The sequence below is a fragment of the Athene noctua genome, chromosome 6 (genome assembly GCF_965140245.1).
Source record: "Athene noctua chromosome 6, bAthNoc1.hap1.1, whole genome shotgun sequence".
Lineage (NCBI taxonomy): Eukaryota > Metazoa > Chordata > Aves > Strigiformes > Strigidae > Athene > Athene noctua.
In genome coordinates, this window is record NC_134042.1 from 33,829,088 (window position 1) to 33,846,403 (window position 17,316).

At 45.4% G+C, this 17,316-nt stretch overlaps 1 protein-coding gene across 2 annotated transcripts in view; it reads right to left on the reverse strand.

The window, feature by feature from the left end:
* FOXN3 (forkhead box N3) overlaps positions 1–235 on the reverse strand; it is a 213,556-nt gene extending 213,321 nt beyond the window's left edge. Inside the window, exon 1 of one of the 2 annotated variants that reach the window (XM_074908523.1) lies at positions 136–235. The gene's annotated coding sequence lies outside the window, so the exon portion shown is untranslated. The remainder of the gene's footprint in view (positions 1–135) is intronic. The other variant, XM_074908522.1, reaches the window with a different exon arrangement.
* Positions 236–17,316: the final 17,081 nt, after the last annotated feature.

A 17,316-nucleotide genomic window follows, 5' to 3' on the forward strand; every position in this document is an offset into this window, starting at 1 on the left:
CGGGGCTCCCTGTCCCGGGAGGGACGGGGCGCGGCGGCTGCCGGGGGGCGCGGGCTGGCACCCACCCACCGACCCACCACCCGCACCCACGCACACGCTCCCCATGACACCGCGAAACGCCATCGCCGCCGTTACCTCCTCGCCGCGGCCCTGGGCTCCCGCCGCCGCCGCGGGGGTGGGTGCTCCCCGCGGCCGGCCCCGCTCCGCGCCCCGCGGCGGGAGCAGCCGCTGCCCGCGCCGCCGCCTGCCGCCCCCCACCCCACCCACCCCCCCCCGCGGCGGCGCCGCCGCGCCCCGCCGGGCCCTAGCGCCGCCCGCCCGCCCGCCCCGCCCCGCCGGGCCGCCCCCCGGAGCCGGCGGCGGGTGCCCGGGCTGGGCCTCCCCGAGGGAAACTTCGGGAGTGGGGGGGAGCGGGGGGCGGGCTGGGGGTGCTGCTTCCCAGGGGAGTGTTCCTGCGGGTGCGTGGGGTCGCAGCTGCCCCGGGGCTGGGGGAAGGCGCGGGCGGCGGCTCCCGCGCTTTCTGTTCTCCGCGCAGGGGAAGCCCCGCTCGGGGCCGCCGTCCCACGGGGGCACCCGCCCTGCCCGCCCCTCCCGCCGCCCCGGAGCGGCTCGACCCGCGGTGCGTGCCCGCACGCCTCGGCTGCCTGCCTTGGCCTTCGCGTTGCAGCTGGGAGCGACCTTCGTGCCCCCGCAGCCGCGCTTCCACGTGTTGAAAACTGAGACCCGCGGAACTGTTATTTTCGTCACCGCCTCACCACCGAGAGCTCCAGCCGAGGCCTGGCGCGTCGTTATACTGGATTCTTTACTGTCGAAAAGAGAGAAAACTCCCCCTTGCCAGGAGTCCTTGCAGTACCAGGGGTGCACCCTGCCTCCTCCGCCTCCTCCTCACTCCTCTATCCCTTTGCAGCCCCCATCCCAGCCTCCTCCTGCTCCCCTCCCGCCTTGCTCCCATAAAAGCAGGGAAGAGGGAGCTTTGGGCTGAACTGGGACCCGCCTGTGAGCGCAAAGGCTGGCAGGGTCACGGAGCTGGTGCCACCGGCGCTGCCACACGCCCGGAGAGCTGTCAAGCCTGTAAAGGGCATTTAATTATTCATTGTAAATTTACCTTTCCCCAGCCAACCCTATAGCGTGACAATTCAAGGTATGTGCGACTGCTGTAGTGATTATAGGAAAAGACTAGATTTGTCCCTTTAGATTTATTTTGTCATAATGTGGGAATGACTGGTTTGGGATGGGATGAGATTTTTCTTCCCCCGAGGGATACATCCTTTCCTGACACTGAGGCTGGACAGAGGGCAGAACGAGAGCTGTGTCCTGCCAACCCTTTTCCCTGCCTACCCAAACTCCACTACTCAGCTGTACAGGGCTCCCAACGCCAGACCCGATGCATTATGGTGTGGGAGTGACACAGAGAAACCCAGATTCTGCACCAGCATATTGCAGCCTTCAGAGGTCAACAATATAGCAACACTGGTTTTTGATTATAAGATTTGGGAAAAAAAAGAAGTAATGTTTTTCTATATCTGTTTCAAATACAGTTTTACTGGTTGAAGGGAATGGAAATGTCATTCCTCTGCCCTTTTTTCTTGCTGTCTCAGGATGGATTTTGAAAAACCAGCATAGGTTGAAGTAGGTGCTCTGTCCTTTCATTTGTAAAATTGCTGGCATGAAACTTTTCCCTGCCTCCACCTTGGTCCTAGCTAGATCCCTGGGCACTGCTCGTCTGTGCAGATGGCCATAACCTCCTGTTGACTCCCTGATGCTCCCGTCTTCAATGGATGGACAGGCTCAGTTTATTCTAAAGTGAATATAAAACCCTGGGGTTTCCTGAGCAAAGTTACAGTTTTCCTTTTATGGCTGGTTTCGGTGACATGGAGATGGAGGCGTTCCCATCCCATGTAAGACACACAGGTCCCTCGTTCTGTTCAGTGGAAAGTTTTCTACTGACTGCTCTGCAACATGCCTGAGACTGCAGCAGGAGAGATCAGCCCTGCTCGCTGAACGCCTAACAGTGCCCTTACAGCAAAGCACTGACAAAAAATCAAAAGGCGTGGAATAAACCCAACCCTGGGATCCTTTTCCAGGCTTGTTTCCTAGGTCAGATGGGTAGCCATTGGTGTGGCAGCCACTAGAGATGCTCTTGAAGTAGGAATGCCTGATGTAGTCTCAATGTAAACACCCCAAGCGTAGCTGAGCATTTGGGCTCAGCTATCGATGCAGTTAGAGCTGGGGACCCCGCACACCATGTTAATAACAAGACATCTATTAGTTTTTGAAATACAAATGCAACATCACCACATAGGGAAATCCCACAGATGCCAACAGGAGTCTCCATGAAGGGCAAAATCCCGGCCTCATTGAGGGAATCCCCAAATCGCATAATCATCGTAGGCTCTACGTGTGCCGATTACCTGTTGCAGGGCTACTCCATATCAACATTGTGAAGAAGGCAGATTTTCCTGTGCTTACCCGTTAACTCTAAGCCAGGTAATTTTCCTAATGAAATCCGTAGCAGCTTTTCTTTGTCCTTTGATCAGGTCGTCTGAATTACTCTGTGCCTGTATCTATGCTAACCACAGCAGTTTTAAACCTCAGCCTAAGTTCCTGCAAAATTTAGCCACAAGTGCGTGCATTTCCCTTCTTCTGTTGTTTGCTCCCAGTGATGCAAGCTTCATTATTCTTTCATTTCTTCCTCCTTCCTCCCACTCATGTATCTGAGGCTTTCTTACATGCTTTGTAGCTCTACTTCCCACCTCCTTTTCGTTTAGATCCTTCCTAAAGAAAAGAGTGTTTTAGAAGACCCACATTTACAAGGGAAAAATATTAATAGTGGAAACTTTCTGAGAGATGCATTTTTCCTATGTCTACAAGTGCATCTCAAATCTCTGTATCAGTCTTAGCACTGTTAACTCTCCCATGTAGAGGGATGCTTTGTTATCTGTATCAGCCAGATAAAATTAATTGAGTTGAAATTCTTCCCTCTCCAAATGGGGGAGGATTTATAATTTATCCTTAGAACATTTTCCTGTGTCCACGTCAGTCCATTTTGTCTAGGCTCCTTCGAGTTCTTCAATAAGCCTTGTTTTTTTTCTTGGAGAGTCTGTAAATATGGGCTCTCCAGCTGTCAGCTCCTAGGTTATTTCTGGCCCCTTGGCCCAAGAGCTTACAGTCCTTGGAGCAGCCCCGGGGTGACTCTTCTTGCTCTGGGGACAGGCAGATGTGAAGCACTTTGCCACAGGGATCCCTCTTGAGAATGGCTCCAGTCCCACGGGGACGGCAGCTCAAAAGGGGCGTAACTGCATCTACAAAGTAGCTGTAGGTCCTGCTGTAAAACCCCTTGTGTCTCTTCAAGGACTTGCTGTAGCCCCATGGGATTATTTATGAAGGAGCAGAGTTAGGAGGTGTTGCAGGAGATTTGCACAATGCTCCTGTGCATGCCCTGCTCTGCAACTCCGTTGTGTTATGTTGTTACCCATTCCCTTTTTTCACTCCCCAGATTGTTTCTCGAGGCTGGGATGGCTGGGGAGCTCCCAGGCCAGGTATTGTGCATAATGGGAACCACATGAATATGAACATAACTTTGCTAGGAAAGTGGTCATCATACAGCTTCTCTCTCATCACTTCCAAAATGGCATTTCAGAGCTGTGCTCTTTACCCCTTTTGTTTCTTGAACGTGTTTAGTCTCTTCATTTGAACACCAAGATTAAAATGCCAGTGCTTTAAGCCAGATCACATGTTTTCAAGGGCAGGAAGATGTCAGTGATTTTCTTCCACTTACCCATCTGCCATTTGTACCTGACACGCAAAACCAGAAGGCAAATAAAAAAGTATTCATCTAACTTTTCAGATATACCTGGTGCCTCGGTATTTTACGTGCCTGACTTGAGTTATACTTAAGATTTTCATAGGACAAATACTAACCTATGCAGTTCCAGGTCAATTTACTATTGCCTCTTAGATGTACAGGGCATACAGCCCAGAGCCTGCACTGAAACGCTCCTGTTTCCAGTGCTGTACACCCGACCACCCTACCAAGTAAAGCTGAGCCCCGGACAAAGTAGGGAAATACAGGGGGATTACGGTAATGACATTCCCTCTTTCATGCTTATGAATCAAGTCCCACTCGCATTCCCCATGGACAGCCAGACGGACCTTTTATGGTCACAGAGGGGTACTTAATTATGCACATATATGTGTTCTTGTACTACTTTAATAACAGTGTAAGAGTCACTTGAGCAATAGATTTGATTTTATGAACCAAAAGGATAAAACTCGGGTTCTCTGGTGGACAATGAAAACGGGTTTTTTTCACTCTTCCTTATTTTATTTTTGCTAATATCACCCTTAAACTTTGAATTATCCTGCAAGTATTAGGGCTCATTAACTTTGTTTCAGCTTGTACTTTGTGTTAATGGGACGTTTTTTTGTAACAAATATGAATCACTTGAATGCTATGGCTTAAATGTTTAATAAAAGTCATTAGTAGAATTACGTGCGAGGACTTATAAGAAAGATTATGGTGTTGTTATGGTTACTGCTCTATCTCTGTCTGTCAGTGGTCTTTCTGACTTACCTTCTGCTTGTGCCAGGCCTTGAGCCTTTACCTGTCCATGGATGGGATAATCTGATTCTCGCACGCTCACAGCAAGCTCCAGTTTATGTACCCCATGCATTCTCCAAGCTCACACACATACGCGAAGACAGAGACCTTCAGCCTTCTTGCATGACCCAAACAATGCTTTTAAAACAGAAGAGCCATTTAACCACTGAAATAAAGCATGTTGGTTAAAAAAATACTTCACATCCACTTTATCTTGTAGTCTTGCCAACATCTACTAAATTAAACATCTACAGATCTGAGCACTTTCGACCCCTTTTGGAGTCTTGCTCTCAAAAACCTCTGTTTAAATGGTCCTCTAAATTCTCTGGAGTCTTTCATGCCTTGTTTTCCAGGCGCCCACATTCCTCCCAGGGACATCTCTCCAGCGAGCCTAGGAGGGGCTCAGCCAAAACATCACAGTGAAGGGCGCTCGCTTTGTTTCCCAAGTGTTTCCTCAAAAATGTATGCCTGGATCCATCTTCTCTCTCCTGGGTACACATCTTGACAATTCAGCTATTGAAGTAGCTCAATGTATGCACACAATAAACATGTCAACACATCACATTCATAAATTATTACAGGCAATGCCAAATCTGCCGCAAAGATTTTTCAACATGAAGCTGTAGAAAAGGATCTTCAGTGGCAGGAATGCTGAAGGACTGAAAGCAAAAAATAAGAAGGTTTTGTGTTAAACTCATGCAAGTAGGATCCAAGACAACATATGTTTTTATTGCCATTGGAAAAAAAGACTGATGAGTATTCAGAGGCAGATTTTAGAATAATGTAAAACTACCAGAAAACATTTATGAAGCTGTTCTGGTACTGCCAAACTTAGTCCTACCTGTCTGTCTGAGAGGATCACTTGGAAGCATGGTAGTCTGCGAAGTTTGGTACAACTAGTTCTTCTTTTCTTTTAAATTCTTTGATTAAACAAACTGGAATTTACACAGTAGTTACAGGTGTTACTTTGGTTGAAAGCACGCCAGTAAGACTCACTCAATTTTTCTGGATGTTCTAGGTCTAGTCTAGGGCAAAGGGATCCTCATTCGCATCAGCATCTGCTCCCGAAGCCTTTTCTCCCTCTCCCTCATTTTCCCACTTCTTCTTGCCCTTCTCACGTTGCCCTTCCGTGCTGCCCTCCCACCGTGCTGCTGAGCACTGGCAGATACACTTTCCTGCATCTCACTTAGGAGTTTTAAGGATTTTGCTCCTTGGTGTAGCTCTGCTCCCCCTCTGAAGTGACACTGCTGAGCCACCATCACACCCTGTGTGACAGCAGAGCAAAAAGTCCAGGTCACTTTTTCAAGGTGGTTCAAGCAAATCAACTTTATTTAGCATGGAAATGGATTAAAAATATAGAGCATCCCCGTTCTTTGTGGCTGAGGAGCAGTCAGAAAGTGCTACCATTCTTCTGCAAGTGGTTTCTGCAGCTGCCCCAACAGATCTCCTGAAGTTCTTTGCCAACTCAGCAAATCCGGCTGCCCCATCCCCAAATCCATCACAGAGGCTTTGGGCTACCACAGTGCCTCAGACCTGGATAGAGTGGGACATGCATAAAGCCAAAAGAGTGAAAATCAGACCATTAATCTTTTAATCTCCATTACTTTGGGATCTGTCAAAACTTGGGGCTGCACCTAGAGTGATGGCTGTGCCTGGCAGCTTCCCAAGACTTGGCTTGGGTGGGTGATGGCAGTTTTCACTCTAACAGTGCCCGGGGCTGTGGAGGAGCAGCTTCAGGTCTGCTCTGGTGGTGTGCTAACTCGCTGTGCGGTGATGAGGCTAATCATTCGTCCTGCAAGCCTGCATTTTGTAATTCCCCTGTAACATTGCTCCCGGCAGATTATACACTGGCCTTCATCAGGGCACTCACCAGTCAGCCATTTTAATTATGGCAGATTTTTTCTCCAGCATCTTGGTTATTTCACTAGCTTTCAAGTTCTGAGATGAATGGCATCTGATTCATTTGGTGTCTTTTTTTTTTTTTTTTTTTTCCCTCTGCTTCTGATACTGTCTTGTCTTTTCTGTGTCTAAAGAATAAATGGACAGGAAAGAGATTTTTACTACCATCCTATTCATCCAATATGCCAGCTATACGTTCGATACTTCTTAGGCATTTTAAAAAACCCTTGACAAAGTTTGTGCTCTGCTCTATTAGTCTCACCTGGGCTGATATTAGTAATATGGCTTTGCTGGATCATGTTTAATTGTTCATGTATTTGGATTAATTTAACATGAGCTTCACTGAGAGAGTCTTTCCTTCTGAGGCGCAGAGCTTTCTGTTTCTAATAAGCACAACCACTATACCGTTCTATGGTCACCTCCTTGGCCCGGAGAAAACAAAACCTCCACATTTTATTGGGATGAATCAAAGTCAATGATCAAGTTATCTTGTAAACTAGCTTTATGTGCATCTCATTAAATAGTGTAAGTCATAATAATGTAGCCAATCAGAAAACAGAACTTTTTTTGCCAATTTTTAGCTTTTCTTGCTTAAATGTTTCTGCTGCAGGAGTAGCCCATCTGGTTTAGATTGTAGGATGGAAATCACAAGACTTACCCACCATCCCCTGACTTGTAATTCTGGAAAAGACTGGAAGTAGTTTGGCAACGTTCTTTGTTTTCCTGCCTCCTGTAGAAATAAATCTCCAACTTCAGAGTAGATTGAAGCAGACAATGGGGTAATTTTGAGGCGTAGACCCAAGCTACAAAATGGGCAGCTGAATCCAGATTCAGATTTCTAGTAAGTCAGTGGCTGGAGTTCATGTTGAGGTTCAGGCTATTACAAATTAAGTGGGGATTAGCTGTGCAATCTGCATTCAAGCCCAGGTCTGGACATCGCACTCCATGAAGTCCAGTGACACCTGGATGTCTGGGTCTCCAGGCATTTCCTCCTAGAACTGGGGTGTTTATAATAGTCTGATTCCTCTGATAGTTCATTGGATACAAATGCAAATGAATGCTGCGTCTGAAGCTATTTCAGAATTATCCCTGGCAGGTTATTTGTGTGGTGATGGTCTCAGTACCATTAATGTACTACCTCCCAACGTTCATGCAATCAAAGAAACATTGCTGTCTCCATTTTACAGGTGAGGCATGAAGGTGCAAAAAGACTGAGTCACACATGGAGTCTTAATACATCTGGGAGTTGAATCCTCAATGAGTGTTGCAACAACAGAGCCAGCCATTCCTCAGCTGAATTCAACGTGACATGCTGCTACAGATATCTGATATCCTAAATAGCATTCTCCCTGCAGAGTTCCCAAAGCCCTTTGCAAAGGTGGCTGAATAGCCTTCTTCCCAATTTGCAGATGGAAAACGGAAACACAAGTGAATCCCTGTGAAAGGGTCTTACCCAATGCAATGAATACCTGAGTCAAGAGAAGGACTAGCCTTGTGAAATGCTTTGAGATAGCTGGGTGGGTCATTTAGCAAATTTTAAGGAATGATTAAATACAGTTGCTGTTTGTTCATAAACTGTTATAGGGTGCTGTGTCTAATCACAGTGGAAACTCAGAAATACCCATGTGTCCTTTTTTGGCTGGCAGCAGGAGGGGTAGAAGGTGCCAGGATGACAAAGCGCTATATTCTGACCTGTTTTGGCCACTCTGGATATATCCAGCCACGTGGAACAGATAAGGGCTTTGGAGCTATCTGCCTGATTTGTATAGAGTGTGGAGCAGGTTGTCATTTAGCCTCTTTCAGATAACTGATGTGGCCACTGGTTTTCATTACTAAGTGACCATCAAGATAAAGAGAGATTTATTGCTTTTAAGGCAATGAGGCAAGTGACACATTCTTCACATGCTAAAGCAGACATGGATAGTTCTTTCAGTAGCACCTGTATTTTTATAAAGGGACAGGACTGAAATGGATCCAGAGATCTGAACCACTGCCTGCTTTAAGAGATGGCATATCCAGAGGTGGGAGCATCACTGCTTCATTCTTTCTCAAAGTGGATCATCTTGGAATATGGGGGCCAGTTTTCTTTCTTATCTTTGATTAACATTTATCTGGAGTGATGCCTCCGGGGCCACATAGCTCCTCCACACTACAAAGATAGCGGTGTCCCTGTTGTGGGAGAAGGAGCAAGCTTCGACGTGGGTGGAAAGGGTCTGTGTGGCTGGTTGGTGGCTCTCGCCCTGTGAGGCTGCACACAGAATGAAGGCTGGGGCTGACAGTGCGGTGGAGGGGTCCTGACTCTGTGCATCAACCCCTCTGTGTCTGGGCCCAAACACTGGGAATAATAAAATCTGTCAACATTTTTCCTTGCAGAGTACAATTCTCAAGAGCAAGTGGGACCATTGTTTAGTCTAGACAAGATAATGCTATGATAAAATATTTGAAATAACAGAGGAAAATACCAATGCTGGTGGAGATGGGAAGTCACAGACTGTGGATTGCAGCCAGCATGTGCTGGCACTTATTTATCCATTAAATTTTGGTTCTGTATCCTATTCTGTCTCTACTGGAAAATTAGGTTATGACTCTCAGATGTGAGACGCCTGGACTCTGCTGACTCTCTGAGACCTTGGGGTGGATGTTTGTCCTCTTGCTGGTTCAGTCCCTCCCTGTGAAATGGGGATAACAGTTCTCCCCTACTTCACAGAACCACTGCACAGATAAACATGTTAACAAGTGTGAAGCCTTCATCTACCAAAGTGATGGAGGCCACTTAAGTGCAGTAAATAGAGCAGAAGATACAGCATTGTGTGAGGATGCCAGTTAGACCCTGTCACTTCAAACAACTGCTGCTCACTGGCTTTGACATACAGCGTGGGTTGCCATCTTCTTCAATACCAGGATTATAGCCTCAGATCACCAGAAACTCCACCACTACCCCAGAACATCTGATGCCTGGCATCAGCCACTGAAAGGTTTTACACCCAAAGCTCTCCATCAGCTATGCTCGGGTTTTGCAGGGGCAGGCGTGGAGGTTGCAGGCAGCACCTCCCAACCCACCAGACCATGGGGCCCCTTGTGTGCCTGCTGGAAACTTGTGGAGCTAACTTCAGAGTTTTAATTTACAGTATTTGTTCTGAATATCCGGTTTTATGGTTGTGTGGAAACTATAACTGGGAATTTCCTGACTTTAGTGCAGTCAAAAATCTCTGCACAGGGTGACATGGTCCAGCTGGGAGTGGAGCAGGGCTGTGGAGTTGGTGCTAGCACCAGGCATGGTTGGGGGTTTGGTGTAATTTGTGGCCGTGCTGTGTGCCTGCTTAAGATGGAATTGGACTTCGATGATCTTCCGACAAATTCCACATGATATTTTGCCCATCAAGCATGCTTTCCAGCCAGGCAGTACTCCACTGCCAGGCATGGTTTCCCCTCTTGCTTCTCCTGAAGGAACACCATGTCTCAGGGACTCATCCTCACTGGGAGGATGGACTACAGAAAGATCTTTTGCTTATAACCAAAGATCTGAGAAGCACCACTGGGCAAAACCATCCAGCTATATTTTCCTGGAAATGGTCTATTTCTGGAAAACACAATGTGTTGAATAATAGTGCAGCTCTGTTACCAAAATATGAGGGCCGCGGCCTAAAGTTCCTTCTGAAAAATGCCTGTTAGCTAGTGTAGGCTGGGTTGCTTCAGGTAAAAATCAGAAACACGGCAAAAATCTTATTCTTCAGAAGATGTTTTCTGAGCCCCAGGGCTAGGTCATTTCTAGCAAGAGTATTTCAGGAGCGTGTGGGCACTCAGACTCAGGGAGAGCATGCCAGCTGCCCAGCTCTGGAGGTGCTGCTCATGCCGTGGTGTGTAACAGCTCTTCACCATGTGTGTACTGCACTTCACTCCCCTAATGAAGACAGGACATCACTGGGACAAATATTGATCCTGCACTGTTATACACGTGTGAAAGGTACACATGGTGCTACTGTGGATTAATTCACTTACTGTGAATTAAAATGCTTGAGCATCACTAAAGACATACTGGCATTGTGTTTGCCAGAGGAAGAAACTGAACAAATCACTCGAGGATACACAGTGATGGGAAGGAGCAGAGTTTGGGGCTCTGCCCTTCTCACTGAACTTTCTTTTCTGGACAGTGTTACGGCTCCTCAAGCACACCTCCTCAGGCCTCCCTGTCCAAGAAGTGTCCTCTGCACAACTTGTTTCCATCAGAACTAGCTGTTTAAAATACTCAGATATGCCTCCCACCTTTTTTCGCTTTTCCTCTGATCCTAGAACTACAGATAATGTACCTAGGTGGCCAGGCTTATCAGCCACAAGTGCTTGGGTGAGCTGTGAAAAACAGCACATTCTCTAGTTGCTAGAAAAATTTCCTAATGCTTGCACAGCATTGTTCCGAGGTGTGTAAAGACACAACACATATGTTATGGCTCATTACGGGAAACGCACCAAAAAGAGCAGTTACATACAGACACTGCATTTAAAACCATTTGCTGCAGGATTGTGAAGGAAAAATCAAGAGGAAGATTTACTCACGAGAACAGGGCTTTCCTTTGGAAACAGACTTTCTGACCTCAGCCTAATCACTTTGGGATCAAGGTCTTATTTCACCTCAGGAGGGACCTCAGACTCTTGTCCTAAAAGAGATTCATGGGTTACAGAAAGGCCGAGCAGCAAATTAAATCGATACACCGATATGACCCACTGCCAGTGACCTGCCAGTCACTTCAGACAGCAGTTTAGCTGAGCCTGTCACTGCCCCACTCCCAGCCTGGCTTTTGGGGCTGATCTGGGCATTTTGGGGCCTGTCCCCAGGTCAGTCTCTGCCTGAGGCTCTGCTGGGAGAAAGGCTTAGGCTTCATCTCAGCTCAGGCTGCCAAAGCTGTGTGGACCTGGCAGTAAAGGTGGCCCCAGGTGACCCAGCTGCTGTATCATGTCCCCAAGACATGGAAAGAGAGGTGGCATCAGGAAAAGACAGTGGCACAGGCAGAAGAGCAGGAAAACAGCTGGGACCTGGGGATGTGATGTTGATCCTATTTCCTTCCTGCTCCAAGTCCTGCCCAGGTAATGAAACAAAGGGCACAGGGATGTCAAGGAAATCTGAATGATGCCAGCCACCACCTCCCAGAGATACTAAAAGCAATACAAGAGAAGAAACTTTATCTCCTGGGACGTTAAATCAGCAAGCCATTACTAAAAAAGATAAAGGGAGACAACTTGACTCAGGAAGCAGCAAGCACGGGGTGCACAGAGGGATCAAGCAATCAAAATACTCTTTTGCTTTTGTTTCTTCAAGTCAGGAATGAACCAGATGCATATGAAATGTTAAAAAAAATCCCAAACCCTTGCATTACATAGTGTGCTGCATTACTGCATGGTGAAAAAAGAGCATTGTAACCAATTATATGCTTTAATGGGAAATGGGGCTGTATCACTCCTTTTCCCTACAGAAGAGATCTGTGTGTTCAGATCTGAGTGTATTCTGTCAGTTGTACACTGGCATTTGCTCTCAGGACTGCAGCCTTTCATGGCTCCTCCTCCCTTGTTCTGTCTGAAACTGAAACTCCTGGAAGATGAAGGAAGGTCTGTGTTGCAGCTACACGAAGATGTAGCTTCATTGCTTCAAATGAAAATTATAACAAATATTAATTTATCCCTTCTTTGAAGAATCTTAAAATGATAAGCAGTGAATCTGACCTCGTTTCTGCCCATGTTTTGCCTGAGGGACTTAAAAATGTAGTTTGAAAATCACCAGGCTGGATAGCATCCTCCTCAGAAACCACATTTCAGGTCCTTTTGTTCAGCCAGTGAGTCAAGGTTGTCTCTCTTTTCTCACACTTTCTAAAAAATGGGAGAGTTTCCCACTAAGTCTGTTCCACTTTCCGCTCTGGAAGGATGGGGCATATGCATAGGAGAAGCAAGGAGCCACTGGCTGGGAGCTTCATGTAATGCAGAGACACAAACACACACAAATATCCAAGAAGCAACAACCTTGAACTTCAAAATACTTATAAAGCAAAATAAAATATTTGGAATTTCCAATATTGCCTACTGTGATAACAACCTATATCAGTGTCTGTGGTATTTCTGGAATGCAGGATGGCTGCATGTGTGCAAATCAATGGGTGAAAGACTCTACATTTGTAATGATATGAGAGATCACAGGAGCTGTGATGGAATCACTCTGACCAGTATCTGTTCTGTCACTCATCTTCTGGCAATAATAAATGATGGATCTAATTCAACAACATTCGCATCTAGCTTTTATCTATATAGAAGTCTCAAAAAGTAATCTTCCATTGCCCTGCAGTGAAACTGGCTATATTTTTTTGATGAACTGTGCTCTAAAAATGTGTCTGTACTTGTTATCACCATGCCTTGGTTATGAAAGCCTAATGCCAAAAAAATGAACTTGCTTACTACATTATCAGGACATGCTGGGGTTTTTTTCTGCTTTCACCATCTGCTTGCTTTCATGTGCTTTCCATTACTGAGACAGCGTATTACACTGCTAGCAGAATTAGGAGGAATAATTTAGCTCCCAAAACAAACACGATAGTAAATACAATGGGCAACATTCTGCTCTCTCTTTAGTCTGTGCGATGCACTGAATCTGTTCTGTGACACCTAACTGGGTCAAATTATTTTCTTAATCCTAAAAGTGCAGCTCCAATTGACTTCAGTGAGGAAATCTGGGTGTAGATGAAGGAGGAATGAAGCTCACATTATGCCTATCACCTAAATTAATGGAATAAGGTGTTTCCTTCTTTGCTGTGGTATGCTACACTTTCGAGCTACTTACTGAAGTAGGTGCAGTCTATTTAAGGCTTATCTAACATATACCATGCATGGAAATGGCAAGGAAAGGTCTCTCTAGGCTGGTGTGCCTGCTGGGTGAGGGCAGCCAGCAACACCAGCTTCACAGAGCCGCAGCAAGCAGGAGGCCCTTTGAAAAGCCAGTTGCAAAGGGGTGGACGAGGAGGGGCTGTGCTCTGCATGAGGGCTGGTGGGAAGAGGCATCCCAGCACAGCAGCCACTAGCTATCGGGGGCTGCAGCTGCTTCACCCTCTTATGAAGAAGACCTGGACCCACCAGGCTCTGCTGACTGGCATGCCTTGGGAACCCCTCTCTGGTGCTGGACAGACGGCTGTACTTGGGGTTGGCTTGTGAAGGAGGACTGTGGCTAGACTGAAAGCCTGTTTGTGTTGTGTGAGTGCAGAATTTTTGTGTTGATCCAGAAAGGAGGTGGCTCTGTGGAGCAGCTTGAGGAGAGGGAGAGCCAGCTGTGCCTGCTGGTAGATGGGGGACGAGGAGCAGAGAGGGAGGCTATAAAGCAGCATTGCTACGCCACTCCATAGTGAATGCTCAGAAAGCAGCAATGTTGTTTGGGGAGTGCAACCTGGCCACAAAGGTGGCAGAGGCAGCTGGTGTAGAGGGGTAGCAGCATCAGCCACTTGCACTCATCCCACTTCAATGAGGAGTACTAGCCTTTGGGGTTTTATTTCCAGGGAGAGAAGAGCTGGTGCCAGAAGAGACTTGTTGGGGCTACCACTCCACCAGTGGGGTTGTTACTCATAACATGAACTGATGTGAGTACTTTAGAGTGCATAACCTCATAAACCAGAAGTTTTTCAGGGATGACAAGACTGCAGGCTTTGTATTAACAAAATATAAAACAAGAGAATACCTTTATATGCTATAACATGAAAAATACAAGCATGCTAGCGATCCATAATGACTTGGCCATTGCAGTTTTTCTTATAGACAAAGAAAAATATGGTTCTGCTGTGTATTCTTCTCTTTCTTCTGGGGAGTCATGCACTCAGCTTCCATGAATGCTCTTCATCATCAAGATGATGCTATACCCCTTAGTCTCAATCATTTCCACTACTATCTCCACAAAGAGATGATTAGTCTGGATAAAAGGAAAGTAGCAAAGTGAAGAGGTTCACTCCATTGCATAGGAAGAGCAATGCGGGAGAAGGACTTCGAGGTGAAGCTGAACATCGTCTCTTTATTGCATAATTATAGAGAACAGAGAAGCACCACTTGTCACTGGCTTATGCACTCTCCATTCTGCCACATTTACTAAAGCTTGTTTTCAGGTTTCACTATAAAAGAAAATGAATGGAACCAGGTTTATCTCTGAAATGAATTGAGCACATGGCTGCTGATTCCTTTCACCCATACAGCACCGTTTTGAATGTTCTGAATTAAATCAGTGCTTAACAAAATAAACCATAGTATATAAACATTAATTAATATTCATAGTAAGTGGACTTCCTTCCAGATTTACTTCTGGTGAATAGATCTTGGTTCTAGTCCTTGAAAACCAGCACTGAAAGAGCAGATCTGAAGCTGTTACAAATTATCATTTGTGATGGCAGTGTCATAGACTAGAAGTCTGTCAATGTGAATCATTGTAAACCAGGAAGGAACTTACACAAAATGTGCTGCTGCAATAACCAACAGGCTTCCACAACTGAAAAGCACAATTTACATCAAGTTCTTGATGCAATAAAACATTACTTTCTTCATGACACATAAGCTTCACTTTCACACTATGGCCCTGCACTGTTTTGCATTAGGATGTTAGAAATGTTACTTTCTTGAGCGGTTCAACCCAGTCTTCCCCCAGCTGGAGGAGCTGCAGGCAAATGGAACTTAATAGGAAATTAAGGATATTGATATATAGTGTTATTGTTTTAACAGGTTTACTTTGATTTCATAACACAAGGAAAACAATTTATCTGGAATGCGTATGGCTAATAGCTCTAGGAAACTTGGTTATCTGATGTAGCACCTAGCTTACTTGCAGAAACTGTAATGGATTCTTCTCTGTGACATGTTAAATCATAAAGATTGCATAAATAGGTAGATCTGAAAATGAGAAACACTGTTGAGGATCTACTTGGCAACAGACACCCATTGGAAATCAGATGACCATCTCATCTGCCAATGTGGTATAAATCTTTAGTTATTGAGTTGCTTGGTTGTGGTTACTTGCAAATTAATTCGATTATTAGAAAGGGGAAGATAATAACCAGGAAATATTTGATCTCAGCAAGTTGTATATACTTCCCAGTTGACTTCAAAATGTGTCTAAACACATACAAATCAAAACAAGTTAGTGGCATCAGTGCCTTCATTATTCAATCCACTTCATCTTATGAACTGCAAATTAGTTCTTCACATATTTGTCATGATTAGGTTAGGTTTATGAGTGACTCATATAGATGGATAGCGTAGTACACAATAAAGGATGAGGAAAAACCAAGGAGGCTGGTGTCTCTGGCATGCCTCAGGCAGGGATGATATGTGGCAAACGTGCTAAGAGCGCTCCTTTCCTCCAGAAGGGCGGTGAACATTAGCATAGTATCTGTACAGCTCAGATATTCACAGTAAAGACCCTGAAATACCCGTTCCTCATACAGGGCAAACAGGTTTCCAAGGGAAAATTTTACTGATTTTTTTTTTTTAAATCTAGAAACCAAGCTTTAAAAAAAGAGAGAGACGGCAAGAAAGAGAAAAAATGGTTAACATTGTTATTTTTATTGGGATCTCACACTGAGCCTCAGTGCAAGAATCAAAAGAAAGGGTGTAACTGAAAATCTGCATGATTCAGCGCACAGGTGGAAGTATGTGCCTCTACTCCCTGTTGGCCTAAGGCAGAAGATAAGGTTAAGAAAAGTTAGAGAAAGTGCTACTTAGTCTTTACTAGTGCAAATTAAAAGATTAGAAGGGCCTAAGGAAAACGCTGTCCTAAAAATGACTTTTGCTTGTGTTTCACAAATCCTTGGAAGGTACATGCTGTTCAGGAAAGGTGTAAATAGAGATAATAATGGCAGATTAATGCTGTAGTGCCATGATGTGGTAGTTCATAAAGGGAAGAGAAAAAGCAGCATGGATGGGAGGCAATCTGTTCAGGCTAAAATAAGTGTGAGGAAGGACAGTAAAGGTTGGTTCTACTGCATCTCTAACGGCCCCCAAGAACAGCATCAGAAAATGTTGCAGTTCTCCATAATGATCTCACAGAAATATCATGTCCCTTGCCTCAGTTGCAGAACAAACACTGCCAGCAATATTACGGTGTAAATACTTGTGGATCAGGACACTCAGATTTCTTCATCAAAGAGCCACTGAATCAATATGCAGAGCGGTGGTTAAGAGCTGGTTTTGGTCAGCAGGGAATGCATCACACAAGAGCTAATCATAGACAAGAATTTTGCAGTGAGCGGGCATGGGCTGGCTCAGTTAAAATTAAATCAAAGAATGAACAAAAATAGACCTGTTACTATTTATTGAACTAACTACCAGGAAAGAACTAGTGGAGATAAGTTGACCAAAAAACTCAAGGACTTCTGTTTAGGAAGGGCTTGACATTTAAATCAAAGAAACCTTCAAGTAAGTTGGGGGGAAAAACAACTTCTAGTGAAATGCGTCAGATCTAACAGGATGAATAATCACTTCAAAATGGCTGTTACTCATAGGGAGATCAGACATCCCAGATTGCCAGAGCCATCCTGATATATATAAATTATCCTATATATATATCCTGGCAAAAATCTCTGAGACACTCTGAATTTTCCCTTGTCCACTGTCCACTCCAGGCAGTGAGAACAACCCCATTCCCAAGGCCAACACAACAGAAAGACAAGGACTACTTCAGCCCCTCACCACGTCACACACCCCAACACCAGGGATGTGCCTCTTGCCACAAGACCCCATGTCCCTTTTAAAACAAAGTTAATCACTCAAAGTCTAAGTAATCAAGGCACAAGAAATGAAAAAGGAGACAGATC